Source organism: Panthera onca, chromosome B2 (assembly GCF_046562875.1).
Source record: "Panthera onca isolate mPanOnc1 chromosome B2, mPanOnc1 haplotype 2, whole genome shotgun sequence".
Classification (NCBI taxonomy): Eukaryota; Metazoa; Chordata; class Mammalia; order Carnivora; family Felidae; genus Panthera; species Panthera onca.
The window spans coordinates 48,779,350-48,805,358 of NC_138343.1; the positions used below are offsets into that span (position 1 = coordinate 48,779,350).

The 26,009-nt window shown below is 39.6% G+C and overlaps 1 long non-coding RNA gene across 1 annotated transcript in view; it reads left to right on the top strand.

Annotated features, from left to right (window-relative positions):
- LOC144616387 (uncharacterized) overlaps positions 1-26,009 on the top strand; it is a 442,726-nt gene that overhangs the window by 213,283 nt on the left and 203,434 nt on the right. The gene's annotated exons all lie outside the window — the stretch shown is intronic.

Here is a 26,009-nt window from a genome sequence, read left to right on the forward strand (position 1 = left end):
GAACTGTAATGAAAATCAGTTTAAGAGGAGAGGGTCCACTACCTGTAGGAGTTGAATCCCTATAAGGGCTGGGGAAGGACCACTCTGCCTGGTGCACACTTCCTAGGCTTGCCACCTAATTCCCTAGTGCTGCCTTTTGTCAGCTACCTATTGTTAACTGCAGTGCTGTGTTGGTATTAAGGGAAACAATAATGTCTGCTAATGCTGTCAACACCTTGGCAATATCTGCCTTTCTTCAATTACTTTTGTTTACAAATTACTCCTAATTTTGTTCTTAAAAGCTAGTTAAGAACAAATGCTGCTAGGATTGATGGGAAGCTAACTGCATGATTAAGTAATTACGTTTTTAAAGCTTGCCTTACACTAGGACTAATGATATGTCACCCAGTAGCAGAAACCCCAGATAATGAATGAGAAATGTTTATATGTACTTAGTTGCTTTTAAATCTCCCTTCACGCTAGAGCTGGTGCTGTGCATGGGGTCCCGGGATGAAGAAAAGGAGTGACAGCTCAGCGTCCACAGCCTTTGTGCAGAACCGAAAACTCCCACCAAGGGCTCTTTTCTATCCTCGTCGATGCTTTATTTTTTGCAGGGCTGATTGTGCAATTCGTTCACTGATGAAAATGCTACATGGTTTCGTTGAATAAAGAGCTGAATGAATTTAACTAGTAGGTGGTTGTCCTTTCGCGGCAGGAATCAGATTTAGAACTGATCCTTTGAGTATATAGAATAGAATTAGAGTTGAGGCTGAAGGGGTGCTGCCACCCCTCCGCTAACTGGGGACTTTCACCAAGCGAGTGTCGGAGAGGTGGGTGTTGGGTGAGCAGGGTACGAGGGATGGGAGAAAGAAGGAAGGATGGCCCTTCACATTTACACCTGGGAGTTTTCAGGTCGTTCTTAGGGATGCATGGCCTCTAGACTCTCTTCTTTCTTCTTTCTTCTTCTTCTTTTTTTAAGTAAAAATTTTTAAAGTGTATTCATTTATTTTGGGAGAGGTAGGCTAGGGGCAGAGAGATAGGGGGATAGAGAATCCCAAGTAGGCTCCGCACCAGCAGCAAGGAGCCTGATGCAGGGCTTGAACTCACAGACTGGGAGATCACAACCTGAGCTGAAACCAAGAGTCATACACTCAACCAACTGGAGCCACCCCACTCTCTTCTTTAGGGCTACAATCCTGGAGGTAGAGTCAAGACTCACTTTGTAGTGAGGGGTAATGCTTCCTCAGCTGTAACATAGGTTCTCTAATTGCCTAGCAGTTTCTTTTCTAGGAAAGGATAGTGGGAAAATGTTTTTATACATGTGTGTGTGTATGATATAGCTGTCTTAATCTATTTTATGTATCATTTTGTGTGTAAACTATATATGCATATGCATTTATATATAATTTATATTTATGTATTATATGTGCTTATATATAGTTATATGTAACACATGCATATAAAAAGCATAGCACAAATATTCAATATGTTGCTATAATTTTGTGTATACATTTGTGGCTATAATGCATATATATATATGTGTGTGTGTGTGTGTGTGTGTGTGTGTGTGTGTGTATATCACGTAAACCTATAGGTGTATAATAGCTATCTGTGTGCACAATACCCACATAGTCACATAGGTACATATTGCATATCTATACACATATTCTCAAAAATACATAATTCAACAATAATGTTAAGAAATGAATGAGTTAATGGGTCTGTTCTAGTGTGATAAGTTATCATCCATTGGCTTACGCTGAATGGTGAGAGAAGATCAGTTATGATTATAGATCTAGGTTACCATTGTCCCGTTACTTTGCCTTCTTAATATCTTTCTTAGACTTCTTTACTATAATGTGTGGATTAGAAATACCAACTGAGGGGTCATTGTGTGGAATAAATGAGATAATATAGGAATGCATCCAACTGTCTTGCACATAGTAGGTACTCAATAAATATTAATTTCATTTGCTAAGAACTGCAATTTCTTTTATTCAAACATTGACTAATAGTGACCCCTGAGAGAAGCAACGGACTATGCAATTTTCTCTACTTGTGAAATTCAAACTAGTTATCTCTTACTGCCAAGTAATAATGACTGTAATAAACTAAGGAGATTTCCGTTTAAATAAGTGGATGATTTTAGCTGACTCTGGAAATGTAAATGGACCCTAATTAACGAATGCCTTAATCGTTCTTCCTGTTTCTTCTTTATAGACACATTATTTCCTGCCCAGGGGTGAATACATTCAGTGTACATACGTTCAGATATGAATACACATATGCATATACATTTTTAAGGTACCAGCTTTAATGGCGAAGAACAAAGGATATTCACTAATTAGGGCTACAAAAATCTCTTTAAGCACTTCTATTTGCATCAGAATAAAGTCTATCTTCCTTACTCTAGTATTCAAGTTCTTCTGAAACTGACTTCAACTATGTTTCTTGAAATACCCCATTTTCTCCAAGAAACTAGCTGTCTCTCTTCTGAATTTCCAGAGGACACATTCCTTATACTAATCATTTGACATTTTATCATTTTATGGCTCTATTTAAAAGTTTTTTGCTATCTCAGTTCTCAGAGCAAGGAAACTAGCTACCGAATTTAGCTGGTAAAGAATTTTCCTATTACTTAAAGATAGATGTAATTATTTTTTCAGTGTAAAATATTACCAGCTTATGATAGAAAAATTAAAACATATAGAATGCTATAAAAAATAAAAATGACGTATAATTCCATCACAGAGACATGATGCTTGATAGCACTATAACAGATACTGGTTACATTCCATCCAAGATTTTTCCATGTTTGGAAAACAAAATGGATCAGGCTCAGATTATTTACATACATATTCCATGTAGATTTTTCATTTTGTTTCATTTTTTTCATTTTTTAAGTTAAAAAATAATTTTAATGTTTATTTTTGAAAGCGAGAGAGAGACAGAGTGCAAGCAAAGGAGGGGCAGAGAGAGAGAGGGAGACACAGAATCCAAAGCAGGCTCCACGCTCTCAGCTGTCAGCACAGAGCTCAGTGAGGGGCTTGAACCCATGAACCATGAGATCATAACTTGGGCCGAAGTTGGATGCTCAACCGACTGAGCCACCCAGGCCCCCTACATGTAGATTTTTTTAAAAGTTAAGGTTATTTTATGTGTGTGTGTGTGTGTGTGTGTGTGTGTGTGTGTGTGTGTATGCATGCATGCATATTTGGCATTATCATTAATATTTTATACATGCTTTTATAATTTTATAAAATATTACTTGGAACATTTTTATTTTTTTTTTATTTTTTTTTATTTTTTAATATATGAAATTTACTGTCAAATTGGTTTCCATACAACACCCAGTGCTCATCCCAAAAGGTGCCCTCCTCAATACCCATCACCCACCCTGCCCTCCCTCCCACCCCCCATCAACCCTCAGTTTGTTCTCAGTTTTTAACAGTCTCTTATGCTTTGGCTCTCTCCCACTCTAACCTCTTTTTTTTTTTTTTTCCTTCCCCTCCCCCATGGGTTTCTGTTATGTTTCTCAGGATCCACATAAGAGTGAAACCATATGGTATCTGTCTTTCTCTGTATGGCTTATTTCACTTAGCATCACACTCTCCAGTTCCATCCATGTTGCTACAAAAGGCCATATTTCATTTTTTCTCATTGCCACGTAGTATTCCATTGTGTATATAAACCACAATTTCTTTATCCATTCATCAGTTGATGGACATTTAGGCTCTTTCCATAATTTGGCTATTGTTGAGAGTGCCGCTATAAACATTGGGGTACAGGTGCCCCTATGCATCAGTACTCCTGTATCCCTTGGATAAATTCCTAGCAGTGCTATTGCTGGGTCATAGGGTAGGTCTATTTTTAATTTTCTGAGGAACCTCCACACTGCTTTCCAGAGCGGCTGCACCAATTTGCATTCCCACCAACAGTGCAAGAGGGTTCCTGTTTCTCCACATCCTCTCCAGCATCTATAGTCTCCTGATTTCTTCATTTTGGCCACTCTGACTGGCGTGAGGTGGTATCTGAGTGTGGTTTTGATTTGTATTTCCCTGATAAGGAGCGACGTTGAACATCTTTTCATGTGCCTGTTGGCCATCCGGATGTCTTCTTTAGAGAAGTGTCTATTCATGTTTTCTGCCCATTTCTTCACTGGGTTATTTGTTTTTCGGGTGTGGAGTTTGATGAGCTCTTTATAGATTTTGGATACTAGCCCTTTGTCCGATGTGTCATTTGCAAATATCTTTTCCCATTCCGTTGGTTGCCTTTTAGTTTTGTTGGTTGTTTCCTTTGCTGTGCAGAAGCTTTTTATCTTCATAAGGTCCCAGTAATTCACTTTTGCTTTTAATTCCCTTGCCTTTGGGGATGTGCCGAGTAAGAGATTGCTACGGCTGAGGTCAGAGAGGTCTTTTCCTGCTTTCTCCTCTAAGGTTTTGATGGTTTCCTGTCTCACATTCAGGTCCTTTATCCATTTTGAGTTTATTTTTGTGAATGGTGTGAGAAAGTGGTCTAGTTTCAACCTTCTGCATGTTGCTGTCCAGTTCTCCCAGCACCATTTGTTAAAGAGACTGTCTTTTTTCCATTGGATGTTCTTTCCTGCTTTGTCAAAGATGAGTTGGCCATACGTTTGTGGGTCTAGTTCTGGGGTTTCTATTCTATTCCATTGGTCTATGTGTCTGTTTTTATGCCAATACCATGCTGTCTTGATGATGACAGCTTTGTAGTAGAGGCTAAAGTCTGGGATTGTGATGCCTCCTGCTTTGGTCTTCTTCTTCAAAATTACTTTGGCTATTCGGGGCCTTTTGTGGTTCCATATGAATTTTAGGATTGCTTGTTCTAGTTTCGAGAAGAATGCTGGTGCAATTTTGATTGGGATTGCATTGAATGTGTAGATAGCTTTGGGTAGTATTGACATTTTGACAATATTTATTCTTCCAATCCATGAGCAGGGAATGTCTTTCCATTTCTTTATATCTTCTTCAATTACCTGCATAAGCTTTCTATAGTTTTCAGCATACAGATCTTTTACATCTTTGGTTAGATTTATTCCTAGGTATTTTATGCTTCTTGGTGCAATTGTGAATGGGATCAGTTTTTTCATTTGTCTTTCTGTTGCTTCATTGTTAGTGTATAAGAATGCAACTGATTTCTGCACATTGATTTTGTATCCTGCAACTTTGCTGAATTCATGTATCAGTTCTAGCAGACTTTTGGTGGAGTCTATCGGATTTTCCGTGTATAATATCATATCATCTGCAAAAAGCGAAAGCTTGACTTCATCTTTGCCAATTTTGATGCCTTTGATTTCCTTTTGTTGTCTGATTGCTGATGCTAGAACTTCCAGCACTATATTAAACAACAGCGGTGACAGTGGGCATCCCTGTCGTGTTCCTGATCTCAGGGAAAAAGCTCTCAGTTTTTCCCCGTTGAGGATGATGTTAGCTGTGGGCTTTTCATAAATGGCCTTTATGATCTTTAAGTATGTTCCTTCTATCCCGACTTTCTCAAGGGTTTTTATTAAGAAAGGGTGCTGGATTTTGTCAAAGGCCTTTTCTGCATCGATTGACAGGATCATATGGTTCTTCTCTTTTTTTTTGTTAATGTGATGTATCACGTTGATCGATTTGCGAATGTTGAACCAGCCCTGCATCCCAGGAATGAATCCCACTTGATCATGGTGAATAATTCTTTTTATATGCTGTTGAATTCGATTTGCTAGTATCTTATTAAGAATTTTTGCATCCATATTCATCAGGGATATTGGCCTGTAGTTCTCTTTTTTTACTGGGTCTCTGTCTGGTTTAGGAATCAAAGTAATACTGGCTTCATAGAATGAGTCTGGAAGTTTTCCTTCCCTTTCTATTTCTTGGAATAGCTTGAGAAGGATAGGTATTATCTCTGCTTTAAATGTCTGGTAGAACTCCCCTGGGAAGCCATCTGGTCCTGGACTCTTATTTGTTGGGAGATTTTTGATAACCGATTCAATTTATTCACTGGTTATGGGTCTGTTCAAGCTTTCTATTTCCTCCTGATTGAGTTTTGGAAGAGTGTGGGTGTTTAGAAATTTGTCCATTTCTTCCAGGTTGTCCAATTTGCTGGCATATATTTTTCATAGTATTCCCTGATAATTGTTTGTATCTCTGAGGGATTGGTTGTAATCATTCCATTTTCATTCATGATTTTATCTATTTGGGTCATCTCCCTTTTCTTTTTGAGAAGCCTGGCTAGAGGTTTGTCAATTTTGTTTATTTTTTCAAAAAACCAACTCTTGGTTTCGTTGATCTGCTCTACAGTTTTTTTAGATTCTATATTGTTTATTTCTGCTCTGATCTTTATTATTTCTCTTCTTCTGCTGGGTTTAGGCTGCCTTTGCTGTTCTGCTTCTATTTCCTTTAGGTGTGCTGTTAGATTTTGTATTTGGGATTTTTCTTGTTTCTTGAGATAGGCCTGGATTGCAATGTATTTTCCTCTCAGGACTGCCTTCGCTGCATCCCAAAGCGTTTGGATTGTTGTATTTTCATTTTCGTTTGTTTCCATATATATTTTAATTTCTTCTCTAATTGCCTGGTTGACCCACTCATTCGTTAGTAGGGTGTTCTTTAACCTCCATGCTTTTGGAGGTTTTCCAGACTTTTTCCTGTGGTTGATTTCAAGCTTCATAGCATTGTGGTCTGAAAGTATGCATGGTATAATTTCAATTCTTGTAAACTTATGAAGGGCTGTTTTGTGACCCAGTATATGATCTATCTTGGAGAATGTTCCATGTGCACTCGAGAAGAAAGTATATTCTGTTGCTTTGGGATGCAGAGTTCTAAATATATCTGTCAAGTCCATCTGATCCAATGTATCATTCAGGGCCCTTGTTTCTTTATTGACTGTGTGTCTAGATGATCTATCCATTTCTGTAAGTGGGGTGTTAAAGTCCCCTGCAATGACCACATTCTTATCAATAAGGTTGCTTATGTTTATGAGTAATTGTTTTATATATCTGGGGGCTCGGGTATTTGGCGCATAGACATTTATAATAGTTAGCTCTTCCTGGTGGATAGACCCTGTGATTATTATATAATGCCCTTCTTCATCTCTTGTTACAGCCTTTAATTTAAAGTCTAGTTTGTCTGATATAAGTATGGCTACTCCAGCTTTCTTTTGGCTTCCAGGAGCATGATAAATAGTTCTCCATCCCCTCACTCTCAATCTAAAGGTGTCCTCAGATCTAAAATGAGTCTCTTGTAGACAGCAAATAGATGGGTCTTGTTTTTTTATCCATTCTGATACCCTATGTCTTTTAGTTGGCGCATTTAATCCATTTACATTCAGTGTTATTATAGAAAGATATGGGTTTAGAGTCATTGTGATGTCTGTATGTTTTATGCTTGTAGTGATGTCTCTGGTACTTTGTCTCACAGGATCCCCCTTAGGATCTCTTGTAGGGCTGGTTTCGTGGTGACAAATTCCTTCAGTTTTTGTTTGTTTGGGAAGACCTTTATCTCTCCTTCTATTCTAAATGACAGACTTGCTGGATAAAGGATTCTCGGCTGCATATTTTTTCTGTTTAGCACACTGTAGATATCGTGCCAAGCCTTTCTGGCCTGCCAAGTTTCAAAGGAGAGATCAGTCACGAGTCTTATAGGTCTCCCTTTATATGTGAGGGCACGTTTATCCCTTGCTGCTTTCAGAATTTTCTCTTTATCCTTGTATTTTGCCAGTTTCACTATGATATGTCGTGCAGAAGATCGATTCAAGTTACGTCTGAAGGGAGTTCTCTGTGCCTCTTGGATTTCAATGCCTTTTTCCTTCCCCAGTTCAGGGAAGTTCTCAGCTATAATTTGTTCAAGTACCCCTTCAGCACCCTTCCCTCTCTCTTCCTCCTCTGGGATACCAATTATGCGTATATTATTTTTTTTTAGTGTATCACTTAGTTCTCTAATTTTCCCCTCATACTCCTGGATTTTTTTATCTCTCTTTCTTTCAGCTTCCTCTTTCTCCATAACTTTATCTTCTAGTTCACCTATTCTCTCCTCTGCCTCTTTGAGCCGAGCCATCGTGGTTTCCATTTTGTTTTGCATTTCGTTTAAAGCGTTTTTCAACTCCTCGTGACTGTTCCTTAGTCCCTCGATCTTTGTGGCAAGAGATTCTCTGCTGTCCTGTATACTGTTTTCAAGCCCAGCGATTAATTTTATGACTATTATTCTAAATTCACTTTCTGTTATATTATTTAAATCCTTTTTGATCAGTTCATTAGCTGTTGTTATTTCCTGGAGATTCTTCTGAGGGAAATTCTTCCGTTTGGTCATTTTGGAGAGTCCCTGGCGTGGTGAGGACCTGCAGTGCACTTCCCCTGTGCTGTGGTGTATAACTGGAGTTAGTGGGCGGGGCCGCAGTCCAACCCGATGTCTGCCCCCAGCCCACTGCTGGGGCCACAGTCAGACTGGTGTGTGCCTTCTCTTCCCCTCTCCTAGGGGCGGGATTCGCTGTGGGGTGGCGTGTCCCGTCTGGGCTACTTGCACACTGCCAGGCTTGTGTTGCTGGGGATCTGGCGTATTAGCTGGGGTGGGTAGGCAAGGTGCACGGGGGCTGGAGGGGCAGGCTTAGCTTGCTTCTCCTTAGGTAATCCACTTCAGGAGGGGCCCTGTGGCAGCGGGAGGGAGTCAGATCCGCTGCCGGAGGTTTGGCTCCGCAGAAGCACAGAGTTGGGTGTTTGCGCGGAGCGAGCAAGTTCCCTGGCAGGAACTGGTTCCCTTTGGGATTTTGGCTGGGGGATGGGCGGGGGAGATGGCGCTGGCGCCTTTGTTCCCCGCCAAGCTGAGCTCTGCCGTCCGGGGGCTCAGCAGCTCTCCCTCCCTTTGTCCTCCAGCCTTCCCACTTTCCGCGCAGAGCTGTTAACTTATGACCTCCCAGACGCTAAGTCGCGCTTGCTGTCGGAACACAGTCTGTCCGGCCCCTCAGCTTTTGCCAGCCAGACTCGGGGGCTCCGCTTGGCCGGCGAGCCGCCCCTCCGCCCCGGCTCCCTCCCGCCAGTCCGTGGAGCGCGCACCGCCTCGCCGCCCTTCCTACCCTCTTCCGTGGGCCTCTAGTCTGCGCTTGACTCCGGAGACTCCCTTCTGCTAATCCTCTGGTGGTTTTCTGGGTTCTTTAGGCAGGTGTAGGTGGAATCTAAGTGATCGGCAGGACGCGCTGTGAGCCCCGCGTCCTCCTATGCCGCCATCTTCCGGAACCCCCTAGAGTCTACTTGGAACATTTTTAATAACTACACTAACCTTGTAGAAAGAGTACCATAGTTAATTATCCCATCTATTAATTTTTGGCTATTTAACTTGTCACACTTTTATTCCTTTAACCAATAATGATGAGCTAAATCTTTTTATACACAAATCATCGTCTTAAACTCTGATTCTACACTGAGGATAGATTTTCTCAAAGTTGAATCTAAAGTTTTAAGACTGTTGACATATAAACCAAATTGTTTTCCAAAATACTTTACAATGTCTCCAACAATATTGAGTACCTCTCTCATTGCCACCTTGAACTTGGAGAAGCTTTGTTTTCAAAACAATTTTGGCAGTATAACTCATTATAGATTTCATCTCTTTGTTTAATATTCATGCAGAATATTTTTAAATAGTGAAATTTTCCAGTCAAGAAAAGAAATCTGAGATTAGCTTAAATTCATTTATTTCTTTTTCCCTTTGTCTGGCACTTAGATTTTTTTCTTTATTCCAGATAAGTCAGTTTTCCTGATATATCTATTTTCTTGAACATGATCAGGGATTTTACAATGCAGATTCTAATGGGGGAGGTTTATTATGATTCAAGGATATTGAAAAAGTAGTCCATGGTCTCCTTTTGCTAGGTATCTTAGAGTGCTCCCTTTGTCTTTCCTGCTTCTGTTCCATCTAATCTTCATGCACATTTCAGGATGCTAGATAGGAGTATTCATGACCTATTACTCCTGGACAGTGTAGGTTAGATATCAGAGTCTTCAGAGAGGGACTACAACTCTGATGGGGTTCAAACAGAGGACTCAAGAAGGGAGCAGATAACTCTGAACACCTGAATCAGTGGATTAATCCCAGGCTAAGTTATTGATGGTTTAGCATGGTTCCCTGACATAAGACAGTTTGGAGCGTGCAGACAAGTATGGAGGGAAGTTATTGTGGACTTGCTTAATCTTTTACCGTCTCTTACCTGTTTAGCTGAATTACTTTGCTTTACAGGTTTTGACATGAGTTGGTGACTGATTTTCCCAATTCATTTTACCCATGCTGTAGTTGAGGGTAATTCTTCCACAAAACTTGTATGATGAAAAAATTTGTGATTTTACCTATTTTTCTGTTTTCATGGGTGGATGAAAATGAGTAAGGTACATATTTCAAATCATGCCCTGGGTATAGTTTAAATAAATAAATTTTATATTTGTAAAAACTTTTACATTTGGAGAATATCTCAATGGCAGTCATATTCTCAACTTAACTTGTTGGTGTCCACAACCAAGAAATAAGAGGTCCATTCTTCCTAGAATAACCTATTTATTCACCTTTTTATTATTATTAAAAAGTACAAAGCAGAAATTATGGTTTATTTATGTTTGATGGATTGGTAAAAAATAATTTTTGAATTATAATTTTGCTTTCAATTCTTAACACATTAATACCTAGTTTCATTTTGTATCCCAGTAGCAATTACTATGGGCAAGTAACTTAAAGTGGAGAGTTACTTGAGGAATCAGTTACAGTGATGTGATTTGAAGTCCCTTAACTCACCTTTACCCTATGCATATATATTTTCTCTCCTAGCCTGTAAAACCACACAGAAAGAATGTGTAAGGATTAGTTTTCATTCCTATTCCACTATGTTCAGAGTTACTCAAAGATAGTTACCTACATTGCGGAATTCCATGGGGGACCCCAAACAATGAGAAGTCTATCGATCTATCTTTTCCCAGTTTATTAATTTCTCTACCACCTATTATATCTATCTAATCTACTTATCTGTATTTCTAACCTGATTTCCCATGGCTGCATTATTTTAAGTCTATATTAGAGATAAATGTTTGAAATGTAACCCTAGGAAAAATTAAGGTTAACAAACTTTTGCTGAAAGAATGACATCTCTTGGATCCTTTTGGGAGACAGGTTTTGATGTGTGGATTCAATCAGAAAAGAGAGGCCAAGGCAGTGGAAGAGGAAAGGATTAACTCACTTTGATCTTTGTCATAATCTTGATGGAGCCCACCCCCACCCTTCCCCACCCCTGAGTTAGCATATGTAAATGCAAAAAGAAAAAAAAAGTGAAAATTAGTACCTCAGCTAAAATGGAAATTAGAAAGTACCTGCCATTTAAAAAGGGCAGCACATTTGTATTATTGAATAAATAACTCTAGTCCACCTTTTCCTCTCAGATGCTCAAAGTTCAAATTGGGCTAGGGTCTAAGTGACATTTGTTTGGAGTTCACAATTAATATTAACTTCTAGCTCAAAGTAAGGGCATTGGAGAGGAAGGGGGTGAAATGTGTGTTCCTAGAACCAAGTGACTTGTTGGATGAGACAAGATAATTCTTCTAACCTTGCTTAGCTTCAGGTGCCGATATTTAAAAATATAATAATAAGATAGTAAAATAGTAAGGATTTGAGCTCCTTGGGCAGTAGAGATTCATAGTGTTATGGTGAAAACTATACCCATTTCCCAGGGCATTTATTGTTCATCTTCAGTTCTCTAAATGCAGTCGTTCTCAATCACTACTGCATATCAGAATCACCTGGGGGAGCCTTTAGGCCATGTCAGTGCCTGCACCACCAGCACCCTATCCACTTGTGCGTATCAGATCAGAAGTTTTCTCCTAGGGTCCCAGGCCATAAATTCTCAGGTGATCCTACTGTGAAGCCAGGATCAAGGATCACTGTTCCAATGGCACAAAATGCCAGTGATTTTGTAGCTCCTATTAAACTGGGATTGGCATGGCTGGGGAGGGAGTGGTTTTCCCAATGCCTGACTCCCAGCTAGCATGGGCTCTTAGCATAAAGGAAATCTTTAAACAAGAAATCAAATAAAGTTAGTATGAGTCCCCTGTCATTTCTCTGGCCATTATAAGTGACATATCTGTGCCTTGTGTTTCAATCCCAAACATGTCATTGTTTTCGTGCCATCATTCCATTCCATGTTGCAGGGATCACTCCTGTCAGCTCCCATTCATCTGGAAGGGTTAGGCCTACACTTACAACCTGAGGCCCTGCCTGTACTTCCTACAATTCTGTCACATAGCGGCTGTCAACAGGCCTAGCACACATCGGCTTCAGTCCGCTGCCACTTCAGACCATGGTCAGTTGATTGTTAGGATTTCACCTTATCAACCATGCCATCTGACACTAGCCTAAAAATAAATGGCAAAGTAAATCACTTGGGGGAATGAGAGACTGTTGGACTTTTGGCCAAGTCACCCAAAGGTGATTTATAAGCCTTTCCTGGCTCTGCCAAATCATCTCCCAGGCATAAAGCATACAAACAGAAAGGCTGATAGAGAATCTTTAAGGTAGCCTTGCAGAAATGTTCAGAATAATCCCTTGGTTGTTTACTTTCCCAGGTAGGTAGTAAAACTGGAACTTGGGAACAAATCCCAGGGTTGGAGGAGAAGCCATGCCCAGAGGCGTGTAAACTGGCATCCTTTTCTCAAACTTGTTTCCCTCCAGTGGGGGTGGGAGAAGTAGGTGTTTAAGAAGGTAAGCAATGACTGGGCATTGTTTTTCTACTTAATCATCTATATTTTCTCAATGCATATGGAAGGTGATTACAAGTGGAAATTAGGAAAATAGTATGGATATTTACAGACTATAAGGGTACCATTTAACGTTCTGTTTGGAAGTGATCTCATTGTGCATGAAACTACTTGGGGAAGATTGGGACTCACTTTAAGAAGGATGCCAAATTCTGTCTCTCACAGCATGCAAGCCCAAATCATCCATCCCAACAGCTTAGAGGAGGGTAGCATCAGAAGATGCACCCAAGGTTGCCCCCTACTGAATTCTCAAACATAAGATTATCGTCTACATCAAATTCAATTTTAACAATACTCTGTTATCAATGAACCAAGTGTTGATATCTAGCAGGGTTTGCAGAAAGCAAGAACCACAGTGGTAGGAAGAGCAACACTTTATAATATCTGAGATATTAGAGAATAAAAATTTTCAGTTGATTTTTTTCAGTTTAATATTATCAGAGCTTCAGATTCAATGGGAAGATCCCACAAAGTCCAAGGGATCTCCAGTGGCATGGTGATACATGTATACTCCTGAGAGAATATCTTGAGTTCACGTGGATTATCCATTCATCTGCCTAATTCCTGGTAAATGTATTAGGAAAATGAAAGCCTCAAAGGTAATATACTAATAAAGCAGAATGCATTTGGAGTAGAAAGTTGGAAATTGTGTTGTGTTTTTCCTTACAAATATAAGAAAAGTTTCTCTAAAATGATCATGAAAGTCAACGGGAATATGTGATCTTATATATAACATATTCTTTGTACTCACCTATTTTTATAGGAAAAATATACTTGAATGTCATGATCTATATAAGGATACATTCACCATCTCAAAGAAATTAACCTGATAAAAAGCCTAGATTGAAAGAATACTTATTAGCTTCTAAGAAAGTAGCTAGGTTGTCAAAGAATGGATCACGGTCTTGTTACTTAGCTTAATGATCACATACAGTAAAATTTCCATGCTTGTAATGATTGCTCTTTTCTCAGCTAGGCAACTACTTGGGGTGGCATCATAGAATCTGCATGTTCCAACACACTGTGCACAAAGAATTGACTGTGACACACACACAAATTCTATTACCTTCTTTTTTGGGATATACTAAAGGGGAATTTAAATTCTCTATGATAATAGAAGCTGGAAATTTAGATGTTGATTATTTAAACACCAAGTAATTAATTAAACACCTTACAAACACCAAGGTCCCAAACACTTAGAGTATATATATGTACCTGGCATAACAGGGTTTCTCGGCTTGGAGAGAGATGACGCCTCCTGCCAGACCCTCGTGTGCTCTGGGCAGACACAGACTCCTCACTTGTCACACAGTGTTCAGAGACACTTAAACAAGTGTCTAACCAAGGGCCAAAGAGCTCTGAGAGAAAATACTTGAATCTTGTCTACCATTGAAGTTTAAATGTACACACATGTCAGCCTATCTGAGGGAGGAGGGAGGGCTTGATAGAATCCAGAGTGCAGTAGGGGTAATAGAGAAATTAAGAGAAAAAATATTCACTCTTCTGCAATGTGTGTCTGCAAAGTGGTTTAGACTCAGTAGCAGAGTCAGAGAATGGGGACAGACAAGTGATTCAGGATATATATGGTAAGTGAGACTTCTTACCATTTCTTATCCAGTCCTTTCCCTAGAAGTATGTTCCCTGCTAAGATTGTGTGGTAGAACACACTGAACACACTGAAAGAACTGATGACTAGGGATGCTAGAACTTCTGCTGTGAGCATCCCTTCTGAAAGAGCTGAGTACTAGAAGAGGGTGTTTTTCTTTTTGACCAAGGAAAATGCGAGCACTGGGGAGACCTGGAGACAGCCAAAAGATGGCAAGGGATTCTGTAGACAGCAGAGAAACTAAGAGAAAAGAGTGATTCTGGCAAGCAGATTATGAAGCATCAGAGTCCTAGTTTAGGCCCACCAGTAATGGAGCAGAAAGGATGGCAGTTAGGGGCGCCTGGGTGGCTCAGTGGGTTAAGTGTCCGACTTTGGCCAGGGCATGATCTCATGGTTCATGAGTTGGAGCCCTGTGTTGGGCTTTGTGCTGACAGCTCAGAGCCTGGAGCCTGCTGCAGATTCTGTGTCTCCCTCTCTCTCTCTGCCCCTTCCTGACTCATGCTCTGTCTCTCACTCTCTCAAAAAACTAATAAACATTAAAAAATATTAAGAAAGAGTGGGCAGTTAAGCCTCAGGAATCCATAGCAAGATGGCTTCAGTGATGGCTTGGAACAGAACTGCCGTGGAGCTCTGAGGCTATATGAGGCATTTCTTCTCTCCCATGCCCTTTCGCTTTAATTGCCCAGAGATTGAGGACAACTGATGTTGGGGGAAGCTGCTGAGATTTTGTCACATGGTTGATGGAAATGTTGATCAGCACACTTGTAGACAAGCCGTGAAAGTGACCTTCCCTTGGAATTTAGGAGGTGGGGCCTAGAAAACATTTGGCTTATATTGTTAGCATGGGAAACCTCTACAGGTCTAACAAAAACACCTGCTGTGTTTAATTAGCAGCTTATTTTCCAGAATCTCTAAAATACACGTAAAAATTCCTTGAGTAAATAATATGCAAGAGTTATGTCACCAGATTAGAGTCCCTAGACTGTCAGGTGCAGGTACCAGGCCCTTTGGGTCACGGTGTCCTCAGTCACCACTATGCACACAGAGTGTTTAATAAATGTGTTGAAAGAATTAATAAATGAATAGAATGAATAGATGAATAAGTAGCCCCTCAGTTTATGTGTAGAGTTAAGATCCTTAGAGCTACACATGGAAATATACAATGTTCGGCACACAGCTTGTATGATACTCTTCACCATGTGCAGCACAGAGCAAGGAGTGCATTTGATTAATTTCAAAATTACACATGTATTTATGAATGACTTTCCCATTAGTCAAAAAGAATTTGTCTTGAATGCTTTATTAGGGAGCTGTTCCTTGTCACTAGCCAGTGCTAATACATGTAAATAGATACAGGCTGCGTATGTTACCTGCAATTGTCAGTGGCTCATTAGGAGCATACAAGTGATGTAACACCAGAAAGCCTTCAATCACCTTCCTCAAGATTCCAAGTCAAGTACAAGATGTTTTAAAAACTGTCTCTACCCTTCAGGCATATTGGTACAGAAGTAGAAGCACTTAGTTTCTATGGGCTTTTTTGTTTTACATTCTCAGTAGTGAGAGTTGCTCACACTGTAGGCTCTCAACTGAGGGGAACTTATGCACACAGCACACATCAGTGGGGAAAGGGGAAAAAGATGACCCTCTGTTGAAAGAGGTGTGGGCTGAGGGATGTAGTGGAGTTGCAGTAGTTGGCTGCACTCTTTTCTAGATGCTTATCTCATGTATGTGCAGGTTATGTATCATTTGAGATATGTAGGGAGCGGCCAAATGGTTTAGAGCTGTCCTGTCCAATATGGTAGCCAGTAGTCATATGTGTCTACTGAACCACATGAAATGTGGTTAATCTGAACGGAGATGTGCTGTAGGCATAAAACACACTGGATTTTGAAGACTTAGTATGAAAAGAAAGAAGGATGTAAAATATTGATTGTGTGCTAAAATGGTAATATTTGGGGTCCAACAAAATATTAAATTAACTTTACCTATTTCTACATTTTTTGACATGGCTTCAAGAAAATTTTAAATTTGTGGTGAGGGGGAATGGGGATAGAGAAGAAAAACTCTAGGTACAAGAAAGAACATGTTCAAGGCTTGAGCTGAGAGGGACCAAGCTAACTTCTATCCACTGTGTGTAGAATACAGAGAGTGACAGAGGAGGGACTTTCTGAAGGGCATGGATCAGGCCATTAAGGGTCTTCTAGGCCCTTGCTACTCAAAATGTCATCTGAAGATCACCATCATTGGCTCGGCAACGAGCTTACTGTCAATGCAAAATCTCAGGCCTAGCCTGACACACCAAATCAGACTCAGCATTTTTAAAAGATCTCCAGGTGATTTGCATACACATTAAAGTTCAAGAGACACTGGTCTAAAAGATATTAGTCATTGCTTAGAGCAATGGAAAGTTATTGCATGATATTTACAAGTTGGTGAAATGATCAAATGTGTGTATTTTTGAAAGGTTGCCTTGTCTGTAAAGTGGAGAAATAGACAGGAGTGGGTGGACAGAGCAGAATACCACGACCAAAATATTGGTGCAGTAAGGCAAGAGGATACAGTAGCATGGGCCAGAATGGAGGTATAGTTTACATTGAGAGAGTAAGTCCAATGGAAAGGACATTTAAGTGGCAAAGTCACCAGCACTCCTTGGTGGTAAATTGATACCATGGGTGAGAGAGATGCCCAGGATGAGTGTCAGACTTTCAGCTTCGTGAATAGTGACATTCTTCAACAAGCAAGGAAATGTTGGAGTAAGATCAGATGTGGGGCTGTTTGGTAAACATAATGAATTTGGCTTTGATTATATTGAGTTTGGAATATTTTTGAGACATCCAAATGGAAATATGAAGAAGAGGATCTCCCTCTTCTACACATGCACAGACACAGATCTTCTCTCTTTCTCCACTACCCTACCTCAACATTTCAGCTTTCATTTCCTTCCTTACAGTTGATCTGCTCCCTCTCAATCCAAGTATTTGAACATATTCTTCCCTCTGCCTGGAGATATTTCTTTTTTTCATTGTTTTTAATATCTACTGCTCCCTATTCTGATGACTTCTGTTCACCTGGATTACTTGTGTGTGTCTATATGTGTAGGACAAGTTCTGAGTAGGCAATATATATTTGACATTTGGGGGAATAGAAGAAATCACCCAGGGAGAGATGACCAAGGACATAGGTCTTAGTCCTGCCTCTGCTGTGAACTGAGCATATGAATTTCAAAAAGTTTGCTAATCTGGAAAAAAGATTTATAACAATAATCAATAATATTATAATAATAAATAACAAATGCCTTATAATGCTATGATTGGGGTAAAAACAGAAGTTTATAAAAGTATTTGAAAAATATGAAGCATATTAAATTGTACTAATATTATGAGACATTTTGTCCAGGTAATATAATAAGATATAAAATCAAGTGATCTATTACAGAGTCAGTTTTCTCATTTACTGAAAGAAGGAGTTAGAGGAAAATAGCTCTGAGATACTTTGAAGCCCATTCTAGGTCTAAGTATGAACTATTAAGTCTGCAAAAGTACAATTTTGTTTTCAGTACCTTTGGTTCTATAGTATAGGGATGAGGTTCCTGATCCTTTTGTAGACATGTTCAGTATCTTCCATTTTTCCTTTCTCTGGTTAAAGTAGATTCAGGAAATAGAATGGTGATACCACGTGTGCTCTTTGAAAGGGAATTAGCAAACATTTATTGAATGTCTGTTGTGTGCACTGTGAAAGGCAAAGAAGAGACATGCTTGTAACTTAATTAGGGAAATAAAGCATTAATGTATAAAATGATGCCACCAGAATAAAATAACAATATATATAAAAATACAGAAATGTCTTGGGGCAAACCATGATTTACTGCCTTGGTACTGGGAGTAGAGCTTTATGGCATCATACACATGCTAAGAGCATTGAGGTCACAAAAAGCAGGCACCATGGTTGACTGGAATAGTCTGATTGAAAAAGGTAAGATTTTCATATGATGAGAAGAGGTGGGGAGGGCATCTCCAGTGAAGGGAATTGTGCGTACAAGCCCAGAAACGGGAATGTATATGCATGTCTGCAGGGTGTGAGAACAGAAGTCTAATTACAGAGGAAGATTCACGTAGGGAAACACTGAGGAATCAGGCTGGAAATAAATATTGCATATAAAATAGGAGGAGGCATTAATAACAGGGTAAGTAAGCAGTTTGAACTAAGAAATATAAGGTGATTCACTGTATTCATGAAAAAATACCCCCCAAACCGCTAGGTCTGAACTATAAAACACAGACAAAAAAGTAGCTTAAAAAATGATCCAAGCTATTCTTTGCATTTACAGTATCTACTTCCCCCTTTTCAAATGAACATAGCAGAAAATACTCTTCATAATGTTAAGCATGGGAGGATATTGGTAAGTCAGAATACACATAATTGTTTAAATGGGAGGACAATATACTATAGGATCCAGATGACTTTCAAGTGTTTGGATTAACTCCCACAAATCACTGGGTGTAAGAAGATAGAGACATGGTGGAATGGGAAATGGTCTACATCAGCTCTGGTGGGTTTTATTTTTTTTCAAAGTTTATTTATTTTGAGAGAGAGAGAGAGAGGAGAGAGGAGACAGAAGAGAGGAGAGAGGGGAGAGGAGAGAGAATCCCAAGCAAGTTCCAAGTTATCTGTGCAGAGCCCAGTGCAGGGCTTGAACTCAAGAACCATGAGATCATAACCTGAGCCGAAGTTGGACACTCAACTGACTGGGCCATCCAGGCACCCGTAATGGGGAAATCTCTTGATGTGTAAAAAGCATCCTGACTTCTGACGTAGATCTCATATTTCTACAGTATGGTGTGCCATTGTCTTTCTGTGATACCAAAAAGTGTCTTTCTGTACAAACAAATGTAAGTTGGCAGAAGCAAATGTAGAGTCAGTATTCCATTTCTGCACATCTACCCCACAAACAGATCCCATAATTGTAGAAGCCTATGACTAGCAGAAATCTACACCAAAGTTTTTCTGGGTTCACCTTCCCTGAAGCAAACTATACATAAGAAAGTAATAGACTACATTTTAAAAAACAAACAAATACCATCTGAAGAAGTCTATATAATAGTTCATTTCCAGTAATTCATAATACTTGCAACATGGAAGGTTCTGTCAGAGTAAAATTCTAAGGTATTTTACTTTTTTTTTTTACATTTATTTATTTTTTAGAGACAGAGAGAGACAGAGCACAAGTGGGGGAGGGGCAGAGAGAGAAGGAGACACAGAATCTGAAGCAGGCTCCAGGCTCTGAGCTGTCAGCACAGGGCCTGACGTGGGGCTCAAACTCACAAGCCGTGATATCATGACCTGAGCTGAAGTCGGATGCTCAACCGACTGAGCCACCCAGGCACCCCTAAGGTATTTTACTTTTTACTTTTCTGCCACAGTTAGATATTACTGTCCTTCCTCCAGCCAGGAGTAAAGCCACTGTCTCAGGCTCTGTCTTATAATTCACACAGGGAATTATAACGACCATTTCACTTTGAGATATGTGTATTATATAACTAAACACATACATGTGTGTGTATACATATACACACGTATATGATATAAATATATACATATACACATGTATATGATATAAATATAAACACATTTACACAAACTAGCTCTACACAAGAGCCAATCCCAAAAAGTCCTCTCAACCCTCTAGGGATTTGCAGTCTACTTGAAGAGGCAAGACATTTATGCTGTCACTGATATTTGGAAATCCAGGCTGTTCATCTTTCAGGCCAAAAAAAGAGCCGTAAGCCACATGGTCTGCATAAGATGAATGGCAGGCTAGAATGGTGGAGGAAGGCGTCATGCAAGTGCCTTGAAGTATAAAGAGTAGCACAAAGAAGAGTAAGGAAAGCGATCAAGGCGAGTGTCAGGGGATGGCAGAGTAGTGGCTGCTGCTGGATCAAGTCCTGAAATGAAGTTACCTTTATCACAGCATTTTCATCCACCTGAAAGCATATCTCCTCTCCTGGCTGCTTTGCTAAAGCTGGCCAGTCTGCCTGCTTATGCTCAACTCTCTTTGCATTTATGGCAGGTTTCACCTGGAATGAAACTGAGAACGCAGGTGCCTCCCCTCAGAGTGAGACTAGATAGCCCAGTGACAATAAAGTCCAAAAGGAGGTTTTCACCTTGACCCTCCTTGATTTACTTCCATGCACTCACCACAAGCATACACCCCTCCAGGGAACACCGATGAGTCCTAACCATTCCTGGATCTTATAGTCTTTCCAGTTTCTCCGACTGTTTGATCTGTAACCTGTATGTGACTATATCACTTTGAAAAAAGAGAAAACAAAAATGGACACAATCAAAAAATTTCTTTTAAAATCCTGTTATTCAGCTTGATGCAAAAGTTAAGGCTTTTCTCTTGCTGTGCTACTGCTTTCCATTCTTTTCCTCTTCTACAATAAGTGCCCCTTGTAAACTAGAAAGCACATGCAAGTGCATGCACGTATCAGTGCAGACACACATACACATGCACGTGCACACACACACACACACACACACACACACACCAAAATTTGGATTCTGCCCTTTCTAATTACAAATCACCACCTGTGGTAAAATTATTGAAAAACAGATGAGCTTTTCATTCCAGCAATAGCCTTAAAACAAGCAGCAGTTCCAACTGCCAGTGTGATGTATAGACACCACGGAGGGCAGATGAGGGATTAATTAGGTCTGTCCTTGCACATTGCCAGGGGAGCACTTCTGTAGAGGTGATTGAGAACTAGAAAGAGTGGCATTAGTCTTCATTGTTGGTTAAAGGCAACAAAAATAAAGATGCAATTGAGTTGACAAAGCTTCAAGGTATGTGGCTGAGTCATTTGGAGGTGTCAAAATGATCAAACTATAATTAATTAGCTAAAGTGCTATATTTAATCCCTCAACTTTAATGAAGAATTCTGCATCCAGAAACAAATAGCAAAAGAGGTACCATTGGTTTCGGATATTTGTTGGGGGTGGGGGTAGTTGTTGGGGGAGAATTTAAGTTTTCTACAGGCTGTAATGATCAACACCCCCTGCTTTTAATCTTATTGTCATTTCCCTTTGTCTTATAGAACAGTGCTGGTGTTCTCTGCGTCTGTGTAAGGGGAACCATGATAGGCATACAACACTCCCCAGTCTGTCACGTCTTTTTAAGGAGGACCTAGAATACTGACTGGCTTGGAGGGTGCCTTGGCTTTTGACCATTTGCAGATTCCTTGTACATTTCCTACCAAATAGTGGGTCTATTTTAGAGCTTTAGGAATGAATCTCTGGGCCATAAAATCGTAAAAAGTTCTTAATTATGATCAGGAACCATTAATTGAATGTCTACTATGTGTAGAAGACTGCTTCCTTATCTCTGAAAATATTTACATACGGGACAAGCACATCATGTAAAATATTGCCTCTAAAGATGGTGATTTCATTTTTTTTTCCTGTTGTCTGTAAATTTTTGGCCCACATTGTTATTTTATAAATTGGTTTCTGAGCCCCAAGGGAGTAGGAAACAGGTCTGAGTTGTTCTCTTTGTATGGGGCCTAACCTGAGCCCTTAATGGTTCCTTGATGAAGCTCATGATTCAACCAGCCCTAAGTGAAGGCAGAACAGAAATGTATTAATATTTAGCATTATAATGAATTGGCTATAAATTAGCAGACTTCTTGTCTACTATTATGTAGACTTTGTGTTTATTAGCTATAATTTACTACTGGTAACTTTTTTTATAAAGTGCTTTCTTTTCTTTATTATAAATTATTACTCAAAATACTTAGGAAAAAACACAAACCTCTTATAAAATAAAAGAAACACAATTGAGGACAAGATAATCAGTATTTGAAAAAGCCAGTCTTTTTAGCTTTTCAGCCTTCTAAATTATTAAAATATGCAGGAACCCCTTAGAATGAGGATTGTCTCAAGTGTCAGCTATCATAGATTTCATGCAAAAATAGTGTCCCCTCTTTTTAAGGATCTATATTAAAAATCATTGTTTTAGTAACTTTAAATATAAGTCACTGTTAAAAAGAAAGGAATTGTATCATGCTGTTTCATTATTTAATTAAGTAGTTTAGATATTTATCCTCTACAAATGTTTTCTTGCCTAGAGTAATAACATAAAATAGTATAATCAGAAAGGAGTCCCTTCTTTTCTTCTTCTCTCAACAAGTAAAATGTAGGCTACTTCAACGAACAAATGAAAGCACAACCTGGTAGAGGGTCCAAACCATCACTATGAGTAGGGAGATAAAGTAACCAAAGTGACAACAACAGAAAGCAAGTAACACTCTCCAAAAAAACAAACAAACAAACAAACAAAAAAAAAACAAAAAAACACCTCCTGAAGCGTCAGGCCCTGGACAGTTTAACAAATAAAATGTAGAAATTATGCATTTAGTATCTAAAAGGTGGAAATTTTCTATTGGAGAAGAGATACTCATTGCCAGGGAAATGTAGAAATTCAGTCCTTACTGTCAAAGAAATAAATGTTTCTCTTTTTTTAAATGTTTTTATTTATTTTGAGAGAGAGACAATGAGAGAGAGAGAACAGGGGAGGGGCAGAGAGAGGGAGAGAGAGAGAATCTCACGCAGAACCCGATGAGGGGCTCAAAGTTACCAATGGTGAGATCATGACCTGAGCCAAAATCAAGAGTCGGATGCTTAACTGAGTTAGCCATCCAGGCATCCCAGTTTCTAGTTAAGAGTGTTTACAAAGAGGGGCACCTAGATGGCTTGGGAGGCCTGGGTGACTCAGTCAGTTAAGTGTACAATTTCAGTTCAGGTGATGATCTCAGGGTTCGTGAGTTCAAGCCCCACGTCAGACTATGTGCTGACAGCTTGGATCCTGGAGCCTGCTTCAGATTCTGTGTCTCCCTCTCTCTTTGCCTCTCTCTGTCTATCTGTCTCTCTCTCTCTCTCAAAAATAAACATAAAAAAAAGAATGTTTCCAAAGAGATCACTGGGACATTAAATAAAGAGCAATTTTCCCGTTTCTTTATTCTTCTTCCTGATCCTAAGCATTAGCCTTGCTCCAGTCCCCAAGATGTTTTAAGCATATGATCTATGATCTGTCTGTCACAGAATTATATATTTACTTGTTTCTTTAATATTTGCACTTTACCTGCTAATGTCCACGTAATAATTGCCTATCTTTAATATTAAGTTCCTTAATGACTGGAATCATGCTCATAAAAGTTGTCAACTGAAAAATGTCACAAAGTAAGCAAAAGTTATAACTAAGATGTGAATGCAGGGCAAAGTTTTGTGATCATTCCACATACCATGCACCCTCTTCAGTTGGTTTTCTTTACTCACGTGACAAAAACAAGCCCAGAGCTACAAATAACCTCAAGTATTAATGGTGATTAAGGTGATGAAGGCTCCTTAAAAGCAGAATGCAATTAACATATCACCATATACTTTAACAACGTTGACAGTAACAGTGGAGAGAACGTATACTTTAGAACATCACCAAAGTTAACTTTCATTCCACATCTATGATCTGCTGACATAATGCACCAGATACTGAGCTGCTGTTTAAACAACCATTGTTGCTAATAACATGTTACTATGTGTCATTTTATAGTTTCAGAATGCTTTCATAGACCATCACAGTTGATCCTCAAAGCAACTCTGTAAGATAATTGGTGTTACTCTGTTTTACAGATCACTCAGAAACAACCCACACAATTTCTCTAGCTGTTGTATTAACTAAGAGCACATCGCTCATCTTCTCTTGAAAGCAAGTTTGGGAGTAAACATCTTGCCTTGTTTAAATCCCAAGTGCAACTTCCTTTTATAGTTGTCAAGACTATTTTTAGAGTGGAAAGTATTTTGTGAAATCTGGAGGTGCTTACAGTGTGTGTTGCTGCTTTTTCATTTGGAAGCAGATGAGTTTAGCTATGGTTATAACTTATACGCGGCTGAAAGTCCAAATAGCATGTTTTCTTCTCTGCACAGGGAGAGCTCCAGCCACCCTTTGGGGACTCCTTTGCAGGTGCAACATGGCTATCTTTGATTCACAAAAGGACCTTGTACTGTTTGTGAACAGCAAAATGTACTGGTGGCATTTGGAATGGTGGGGGGTGGAGGTTGGCAAATGGTTATTTCTAGATTCCTAATAGGGAGCAAGGAGAAGGCATTGGAAAGGAATGGCTGATCAATTAGTTCCAAATCCCAGAAAAGTATGTGTAGAAGGAAAGTCTTATTGTGGAACCAGTGTGTTGCCCTTTAGATGATGCGGAAATGGTAAACACCCCTCATTCTCTTGCAAGGAATAAATGACTGGCAAATGACAAGAAGGAAGGGTATCTTTCAGGGATCTTTCAACATGGGTAGAAAATATTTTAATGTAGCTCATCTTTCTTGTCCTTCGTTCCCTCTTTCTACCATCCTATTTCTGCTTGTGTCTCCCTAGACTGTGAGCACAGGCAAAGTGAGGAAGTCTAAAGGCATGAATCCCAGGGTGTCTGGGTGGCTCAGTCAGTGAACCTTCTGACTTCAGCTCAGGTCATGATCTCACAGTCCGTGAGTTCGAGCCCTGCGTCGGGGTCTGTGCTGACAGCTCAGAGCCTGGAGCCTGCTTCAGACTCTGTGTCTCCCTCTTTCTCTGCCCCTCCCCGACTCAATCTCTGTCTCTCTCTCTCTGCCTCTCAAAAATGAATAAATGCTAAATATTTTTTAAAGGCATGAATCCCCAAATATATTATTCCTCAGTCTCATCTAAGTCTGGTTCTTAAGAAAAATGTTTAATGGTAAGGACAATTGTGAGTGTACTATTTAAGTGCATAGCACAAAAACGGGGTGGGGGGGAAAGTCAGTAACATATTTCTGTGGTTGACATGTAACAACACACACCTGAAGAGTCTTGGGCAAAATGCCAAAGTATCTGACAAAGTCACCTGGCAATGGAGGGTGTTTGCAAGACATGGGTTACATTTATCTCCTTTACATATAGTCCAGAACAGTGCCTGCGCTTGTGAGTACGGAGTGTGGGCAGCTCTCCAGTCCAGTTTAACCTGTTTCATATTCTTGCTCAGATGGTGTGGCTGGGCCATTTTATCTTTTTCCTCCCCTGAGTTATGGAGGCTGTTGTGCAATAATTTTCTTTGCATATTTGCAGCACTTTTCTGTTATTATCTTGACATATTCACTCATGATAAAGTTTAAGTGCCAGTCAATCATAAAAGAACACTGACTCTATTTATTGTCCTAGAGTTACAAGAACATACAGCTTTGGTTGCGAGACAGACATCCTGTAATGTCTCTGATTTCCTCCTCTATGGCTCCAGCCATTATGCTACAGCTCTGAGTTAGTACTTCCTGTTGTGGTAGTGTTCCTTGTGGCTGGGTTTCTGCTATACCCATTTTTACCCCTGGATTTTTCTTGAAAATTGCTATATATGTATTTTTTTTAATCAACAACTGAGATCCATGTTGTTTGGTGTGTTCCATCTGAAACATGTCAAAGATCAGTAGACATAGAACTTCAAAAAGTCAAATAAAAACAAATGCTAATACTTTGGTTCCTGTTGCTAAAGCTCTAGGTACCACTAAAACCCAATGTACACATCCATCGCTCCACACAGGGGTTGGAGACCAGAGAGGCGAACGGTGGTTATGGATAATTTG